General features: G+C 34.7%; 2 long non-coding RNA genes across 3 annotated transcripts; one reads left to right on the top strand and one right to left on the bottom strand.

Annotated features, from left to right (window-relative positions):
* Positions 1-1,599: 1,599 nt before the first annotated feature.
* LOC138853208 (uncharacterized) lies at positions 1,600-2,954 on the bottom strand. 2 transcript variants are annotated; one of them, XR_011392421.1, is made up of 2 exons: positions 2,609-2,954; positions 1,600-1,733 (listed from the first exon to the last, which is right to left on the bottom strand). It is a non-coding gene; the product is annotated as an uncharacterized lncRNA (long non-coding RNA). The 2 variants fall into 2 exon arrangements; XR_011392420.1 differs by having other exon boundaries at positions 2,092-2,954.
* Positions 2,955-3,343: 389 nt separating this feature from the next.
* On the top strand, positions 3,344-6,028 carry LOC138853207 (uncharacterized). The gene is made up of 3 exons (XR_011392419.1): positions 3,344-3,736; positions 3,878-5,536; positions 5,895-6,028. It is a non-coding gene; the product is annotated as an uncharacterized lncRNA (long non-coding RNA).
* Positions 6,029-8,730: the final 2,702 nt, after the last annotated feature.

An 8,730-nucleotide genomic window follows, 5' to 3' on the forward strand; every position in this document is an offset into this window, starting at 1 on the left:
ATTCTATAATTTCTTTTTAAAATATTCACACATTACCTTTATATTCAGTAAAATCTCTCCATATTTCTAATTACAACCCTCCCCATACCCCTCTCCATCTCACCCGCATTTCTTCACATTCACTCACCCATCTCCCAACACACCTCTTCTGAACACACACACAAAAAAAAAAATCACATTTCACATCCACAAATGCATCTCAAATCCACTAAAATCACTGTAACCAAGATATTCACACACACACACACACACACACACCTTACCTAACCTAACCTTACCTAACCTAACCTACCCTAACCTAACTTAACCTAACATAACCTAACCTAACCTTACCTAACCTAACCTAACCTTACCTAACCTAACCTTACCTAACCTACCCTAACCTAACCTTACCTAACCTAACCTTACCTAACCTACCCTAACCTAACCTTACCTAACCTAACCTAGCCTAACCTAACCTAACTTATCCTAACCTAACACAACCTAACCTTACCTAACATAACCTAACTTAACCTAACCGAACCTAACCTAACCTTACCTAACTTATCCTAACCTAACCTACCCTAACCTAACCTACCCTAACCTAACCTAGCCTAACCTAACCTAACTTAACCTAACCTAACCTAACCTAACCGAACCTATCCTAACCTAATTTAACCTAACCTAACCTTACCGAACCTAACTTAACCTAACCTAACCTATCCTAACCTTACCGAACCTACCCTAACCTAACCTTACCGAACCTACCCTAACCTAACCTTACCTAACATAACCTAGCCTAACCTAACCTAACTTTACCTAACCTAACCTAACCTAACCAAACCTACCCTAACCTAACTTAACCTATCCTAACCTTACCTAACTTATCCTAACCTAACCTAACCTAACCTTACCTAACATAATCTAACCTATCTTATCCTAATCCAACCTAACCTAACCTTACCTAACCTAACCTATCTTATCCTAATCTAACCTTGCCTAACCTAACCTATCTTATCCTAATCCAACCTAACCTAGCCGAACTAGTCCTAAAATATATTGGAACACCCCCAAAACACTATTTGAGTACTCCAGAATTACTTTGAACGACTCCATTTTGGATATATCCAAATTAGTTTTGAAAACTTTATCGTAAAATCGAACATTATTTTCTTGTTGGTAAAACACACTCAATGGTAGAAATATTTACTCGATTTCCGAATAGAAGCACTGTCCTCGCTCTGAGAGACTCATTGTGGGTCACCCCAACACATGGTGTAATGCGCTTCACACCCAAGGTAGAACATAACACCTGCGTCAACTCAGGACAGACAGGCGCCATGTAATGCGGTTCACACCCAAGATAGATTTAAGATAATCATCGCCTTACCGAACACCTGCGTCAACTCAGGACAGACAGGCGCCATGAAATGCGGGTAACATCCAAGGTAGAAAATCATCTCTTTCCAGACCAAATCTATCCTCTTGTTCTAAAATTTGGTGAGGTCATTGCTTTTTTAGTTCATTTTAAAATAATAAGGGGAAGATTGAGATATAACATTTGTATTCTACCTCAATACATTTTTTTTTCATGGTAAGGTTTGATTTAAAACTTCATCATGTCTTAAAAATTTTTATTAAACATTTCTCTTTTTAATGAATGAAACATATTAATCTTGGTGTAACAACACGATCTAAACATCATAAATCCTCCTCTCTAAGTCTTGTTCTTCCAAGTCCCGTCACATCGGTACCTGTAAATTTTAATATAATTCATTAGCATATAATGTGGAGAAATTTGCACCATCACCTGTAAAAGATATAACCAACTAAAAGTTACTTATTTTTTCACTATCCCAAGCATATTCTTCTCGTTAACTTAAATATCTCCCCATTCATGACTTAAAAAAGCATGATCATGATGTAAGTATTATGGTAGACATGATTCTCGGTGTTCAGGTAGAGAAAGTCGAAAAAGGTAAGTGTTACATTTTCATGAAGAGATAAATATGAGTTATTAATTCAAATATATCTCTCTTCAAGTTATAATTACTTCCTCATAATAATTTAAATGAATTAAAGCACTGATACAAGGTAAATAATTTTGCTTACCTTTATAAGTTACTCACACATTAGGCTCAATGTTTTTAATATATTGTTTAATATCTGTGAAAAGTTCTCTCCAAATTAATTTCCACTTCTTTGTGTTGTACCATCTATGCAAAATACACAGATTATACTGTCGATTAAATATTTGACTGACAAAGTTTTCAGGTATATTGTTTTCCAAAATATAATATACCAGATCATCACTCCACTCCGTTGCCATTTCATCAATGAATTTATGTGAATCAAGTTCATTTTCTAACCAATTTTTAACTCGCTGAAAATTCTTTTCACTCAATGTTTCACCATCTTTCCTTAAGAGTTGATTGGCAGTGTTGCAAAATTCCAACCAAGGAAGATCTTTCACCATTTCACAAATAACAATGAAATCGGCAAGTTTCCCCATATTAGATGCTTTCTATTCGGGTTCCGGACAATGTCTGGGGTGACTTACACACAACACTCTCCCATACACATAAAGAGTTGCTAAATAGTATTAAATGAAAAATTTCATTAAACTTACCTAAACTAGGATCAGCCATTTCAAAATCCATTTTCTTAATTAATTTTTTGGGCTTTGGTATAATAAAAGTTTGAGATAAATGACTACTCCATTCACATTCTCGTAACAATAAATTTTCCAATATTTCTTCGCTCCATCGTTGAGTCATTTCTCGTACCTCAGCTACAATCTCTTCTTTTGAGAGAACAGGTTCCGCATCAACTCTTTTTTGAATGGGTTCGACTCTCTTAATTGTATATAACATTTCTATAAACACCGCACTAGTATGTTTTGTCGCAACCACCTCCATATTTCTTCTTCAAGTGATTCCTTACCATTTCACTCCAAATATTTATACCAAAAAATTTCAATCGTTGTCATCATCGATTATCTTTTTTTTTAATGCAAATACTCATTACAGGGGATTTCTTCAAAGCATATATATTATCCATTTCAAATTGTGTTCCCCTTATTAACTTTAATGAACTAAAAGTGTTAACTTTCATTATTTTTCAGTAAAAAGATTTATTCAGACAATATTTTTGGCAACACTTGCTTGTGACGTCACTATCCAGCAACGCGTTAAAACAGGTTAGAACATCTTCCCTTTATTATTTTAAAATGAACTAAAAGCAATGACGTCACGATACTCATTGAACAAATTATCTTACCCCAAACACTTTTAGTTCATTTAAGTTAACAAGGGGAAAGTTCTTGCATTTTCCAAGTATGCACCATCGGTATAGTAATAACATAATACCATTGAAGTAAGTTATGATCCCCTTCCTGTATGACACTAAACTCGTGGTGATTCATTCACCTATCGTCATGGTGATGCCACGTAGTGTTTTTCATGGAACAAATTTCTCTACACATATAGTTATAAAAAAACTACTAACATGTCAACCCTCGCGGTGAAAAGAGTATAAGAAGACACGTCCATATTGAGTTACAAGAGTATTTAGATGAAGACGTGGAAGTTACATGTGAAAAATTTGTTACAGAAGCAAGTGTCTACACACCACTGAACTGATAAAGAAATGATTAATTCGATAGAAGACCTTGATCAGTCACCTTCCTTCGTTTTGGAGGGATGTGATCAATATCTCACCGATAAAGAAATGCTTATAGCAATGGAAGATTTTGAACGTGAGTTTTTAATGAGATATTAATGAGTAAAAATTCACCCACATTGTAATTTTTAGAAATTCTAATGAGAAATATTTTTCATTTGTTGTGTAACAAACTTAATTTTTGGGATATAATACTAACATTTTATCAAAATTGCAGGTAAAGAAGCAACAAAAGATGAAGAAAAATATCTTTTGGTAATGCAAGGGAATATTACAAAAGATTTTAGTGGCAGTGATAAAATTCTTTTAGTACAACAAGCAAATTGTTGCGCTGTTAAATTGAAAAAGGGAGGTCTTGCTGATGCTTTAAGTCAGGTTTTACCACTTAGCAATCCTTATTTATTTAGATCACCTGGATGTCATAAAGCAAATCTAGCTAGTGAAGTCACTCGTGATAAATTTGGAAGCATAAAATTTGTAAATAATGGAAAAAATAACCCCATGATTGTTAATATGTTCGCACAGTATGCGATGGGGCCTCCACATAAGTATTATATGAACTGTAAAGTTGATAAGGCCTACTATAATACATGCAAATATTTAGATACAAAGAAAGGTCGTGAGATTATGTTCAAAGAGTGCATGAATGAACTTGTTAAGTGGTTATTAACAGATTCCAATGGGATTATAATGGAAAAAGTCGTGTTTCCAGAAGGAATTGGGTGTGCTTCAGCCGGAGGTGATTGGCATGCATATCTTAAAATCATTCTTGATTTTGCAAAGGAATTAAAAAAACGTCGTAGAAATATTGTTATCATTATTGTAAAATATCCCAAATGAAATATCTCTATAATACTTTTTTTGTTTTATTCACCAGCATTTTAGTTCATTTAAGTTAACAAGGGGAAAGTTCTTGATTTTGCAAAGGAATTAAAAAAACGTCATAGAAATATTGTTATCATTATTGTAAAATATGTCAAATAAAATATCTCTATAATACTTTTTTATTCACTAGCAGTCTAAAACCTTATTAGGCAACTGAATAGAGATCATACGTCTGGCAGGAACGGTGCTGAGTATAAAAATCTCTGTTCTCTGATGGTCGTGCATTAGTACCTCTTCCAGCAGGGTGCGACTAACCAGATCAAGAAAATGGAGACAGCCAATAGGATGGAAAAATATTTTAAAATTGAAGAAGGAAAATTGTACGATGAAAAATATTGTCGTGACAACGTCTGCATTGTTTTTCATGTGAATTGTGTTGCTATAAAAGGATATGGTGCAAGTTATTATTTGGGTAAGAAATATCCTTATGCTGATGTGTATCGAAGTAGAGAACCATTATTTAATCTTAGAAGATGCAGAGTTGAAGATCGTGATACTCCTGGAAATGTTATCGAGTTTGAACCTTCACCGGATCAAAGAAAATTGAATCTTCCTTATTTAGCAGCCATAATAAGCCAATTTGGTATTGCTGGACCATTGGAGGAAAATACCATTTCTCAAAATTTAATTGAAAAATCAAGAGATGCTCATTTGGTGTATGGTTTAAAGAAAGATACTATCGCAGACAGAATAAGATATTTCAAGGAATCCATTGAGAGACTCATAAAAAGTGTGAAAGACAATAAAAATATACGCGAGGTTATCTTTCTGAAAGGTATTGGGAGGTGTGAAACTTCAAATGATTATATCTGGAATACGCATTATAAACCTATACTCGAAGATATGATAATGAAATTTAAGGAAGAAGGTATTCGATCAACCATGGTTGTCAAAGAAGAAATGAAAAACATTAACCAAGGTCAAGAATTAGAAGATGATTCGAAGTTATTGTCTTCTAGAATTGAAGGAAGTGCTTGGTATCCCTCATGAGGTAAGCAAAATTATTTACCTTGTATCAGTGCTTTAATTCATTTAAATTATTATGAGGAAGTAATTATAACTTGAAGAGAGATATATTTGAATTAATAACTCATATTTATCTCTTCATGAAAATGTAACACTTACCTTTTTCGACTTTCTCTACCTGAACACCGAGAATCATGTCTACCATAATACTTACATCATGATCATGCTTTTTTAAGTCATGAATGGGGAGATATTTAAGTTAACGAGAAGAATATGCTTGGGATAGTGAAAAAATAAGTAACTTTTAGTTGGTTATATCTTTTACAGGTGATGGTGCAAATTTCTCCACATTATATGCTAATGAATTATATTAAAATTTACAGGTACCGATGTGACGGGACTTGGAAGAACAAGACTTAGAGAGGAGGATTTATGATGTTTAGATCGTGTTGTTACACCAAGATTAATATGTTTCATTCATTAAAAAGAGAAATGTTTAATAAAAATTTTTAAGACATGATGAAGTTTTAAATCAAACCTTACCATGAAAAAAAAATGTATTGAGGTAGAATACAAATGTTATATCTCAATCTTCCCCTTATTATTTTAAAATGAACTAAAAAAGCAATGACCTCACCAAATTTTAGAACAAGAGGATAGATTTGGTCTGGAAAGAGATGATTTTCTACCTTGGATGTTACCCGCATTTCATGGCGCCTGTCTGTCCTGAGTTGACGCAGGTGTTCGGTAAGGCGATGATTATCTTAAATCTATCTTGGGTGTGAACCGCATTACATGGCGCCTGTCTGTCCTGAGTTGACGCAGGTGTTATGTTCTACCTTGGGTGTGAAGCGCATTACACCATGTGTTGGGGTGACCCACAATGAGTCTCTCAGAGCGAGGACAGTGCTTCTATTCGGAAATCGAGTAAATATTTCTACCATTGAGTGTGTTTTACCAACAAGAAAATAATGTTCGATTTTACGATAAAGTTTTCAAAACTAATTTGGATATATCCAAAATGGAGTCGTTCAAAGTAATTCTGGAGTACTCAAATAGTGTTTTGGGGGTGTTCCAATATATTTTAGGATAGGTTCGGCTAGGTTAGGTTGGATTAGGATAAGATAGGTTAGGTTAGGCAAGGTTAGATTAGGATAAGATAGGTTAGGTTAGGTAAGGTTAGGTTAGGTTGGATTAGGATAAGATAGGTTAGATTATGTTAGGTAAGGTTAGGTTAGGTTAGGTTAGGATAAGTTAGGTAAGGTTAGGATAGGTTAAGTTAGGTTAGGTTAGGCTAGGTTAGGTTAGGGTAGGTTAGGTTAGGGTAGGTTAGGTTAGGATAAGTTAGGTAGGTTTGGTTAGGTTAGGTTAGGTAAAGTTAGGTTAGGTTAGGCTAGGTTATGTTAGGTAAGGTTAGGTTAGGGTAGGTTCGGTAAGGTTAGGTTAGGGTAGGTTCGGTAAGGTTAGGATAGGTTAGGTTAGGTTAGGTTAAGTTAGGTTCGGTAAGGTTAGGTTAGGTTAAATTAGGTTAGGATAGGTTCGGTTAGGTTAGGTTAGGTTAGGTTAAGTTAGGTTAGGTTAGGCTAGGTTAGGTTAGGGTAGGTTAGGTTAGGGTAGGTTAGGTTAGGATAAGTTAGGTAAGGTTAGGTTAGGTTCGGTTAGGTTAAGTTAGGTTATGTTAGGTAAGGTTAGGTTGTGTTAGGTTAGGATAAGTTAGGTTAGGTTAGGTTAGGTTAGGTTAGGTTAGGTTAGGTTAGGTTAGGTTAGGTTAGGTAAGGTTAGGTTAGGTAAGGTTAGGTTAGGGTAGGTTAGGTAAGGTTAGGTTAGGTAAGGTTAGGTTAGGTTAGGTAAGGTTAGGTTAGGTTATGTTAGGTTAAGTTAGGTTAGGGTAGGTTAGGTTAGGTAAGGTTAGGTTAGGTAAGGTGTGTGTGTGTGTGTGTGTGTGTGAATATCTTGGTTACAGTGATTTTAGTGGATTTGAGATGCATTTGTGGATGTGAAATGTGATTTTTTTTTGTGTGTGTGTTCAGAAGAGGTGTGTTGGGAGATGGGTGAGTGAATGTGAAGAAATGCGGGTGAGATGGAGAGGGGTATGGGGAGGGTTGTAATTAGAAATATGGAGAGATTTTACTGAATATAAAGGTAATGTGTGAATATTTTAAAAAGAAATTATAGAATTGAAAAGTTATGATATATTGGAAAAAGAATGGAGGGGGTGTTGAAAACATATCGCAATAGTTGGGTAGTTGATGCGAGTATAATATTAATTTATGTGGATACAAGGAGATGGGTATGGAGAGGATTTTATTAGAATTTTAGTAGTAAAAAGAAGGGGAAAAAAAATGTGAATAAATTGGTAATTGATGAGGGATGTGGGTAATGTAGTCGAATTAGAGATACCGAAAAAAAGATGATATAAGTGGGTTGTGATGAAATTAGTTTAAAAAACGATATTTCAAAGGTGTTTTGAAGGTGTTCAAGGGTGTTTTGATTGAATTCAGCGGTGTTTTAGTAGTAATCAGTGGTGTAATTGGGAGTACTCAAATAGTGTTTTGGAAATGTTCAAAGGTGTTCAAAGGTGTTCAAGAGTGTTTTGAAGGTGTTCAAGGGTGTTTGAAGGTGTTGAAGGGTGTTTTGAGTGTGTTCAAGGGTGTTTGAAGGTGTTGAAGGGTGTTTTGATTGAATTCAGCGGTGTTTTAGTAGTATTCAGTGGTGTAATTGGGAGTACTCAAATTGTGTTTTTTGGAAGTGTTCAAAGGTGTTCAAAAGGTGTTTTGAGTGCGTTCAAATGTTGAGTACTCAAATTGTGTTTTTGAAAATGGAAGGATGTTTATGTGAGTATTCAAAGGTGTTTTTTGAAGGTGTTCAAATGATGTGAAAGAGTACTTATGAAGGTGTTCTGGGAGTATTCAGAGGTGATTTGGGGGTGTTCGAATGATGTTTTTGGAGTATTTCAGTGTTGTTTGGAAATGTATAAAGGTATTTTTTTGTGAGTATTCAAATGATTTATGAGAGTGTTTTGAAGATGTTCAAAGTAAAAGTGCGTATTTAACTTCGTAATATGTAAAATTGTGAGTAGTGAATTTAACGAAAGTGGATGTAAGCGATGTGGTGACTTTCTGATGCATGTGTCCCCTTATTAACTTTAATGAACTAAAAGGGTTAAAACGAGAAAAATTGGGGGTTATGAGTGAAAATTGTGAGGTGTTGGTTGGAGTG

Source organism: Cherax quadricarinatus, chromosome 25, assembly GCF_038502225.1.
Source record: "Cherax quadricarinatus isolate ZL_2023a chromosome 25, ASM3850222v1, whole genome shotgun sequence".
In the NCBI taxonomy this organism is placed as follows: Eukaryota; Metazoa; Arthropoda; class Malacostraca; order Decapoda; family Parastacidae; genus Cherax; species Cherax quadricarinatus.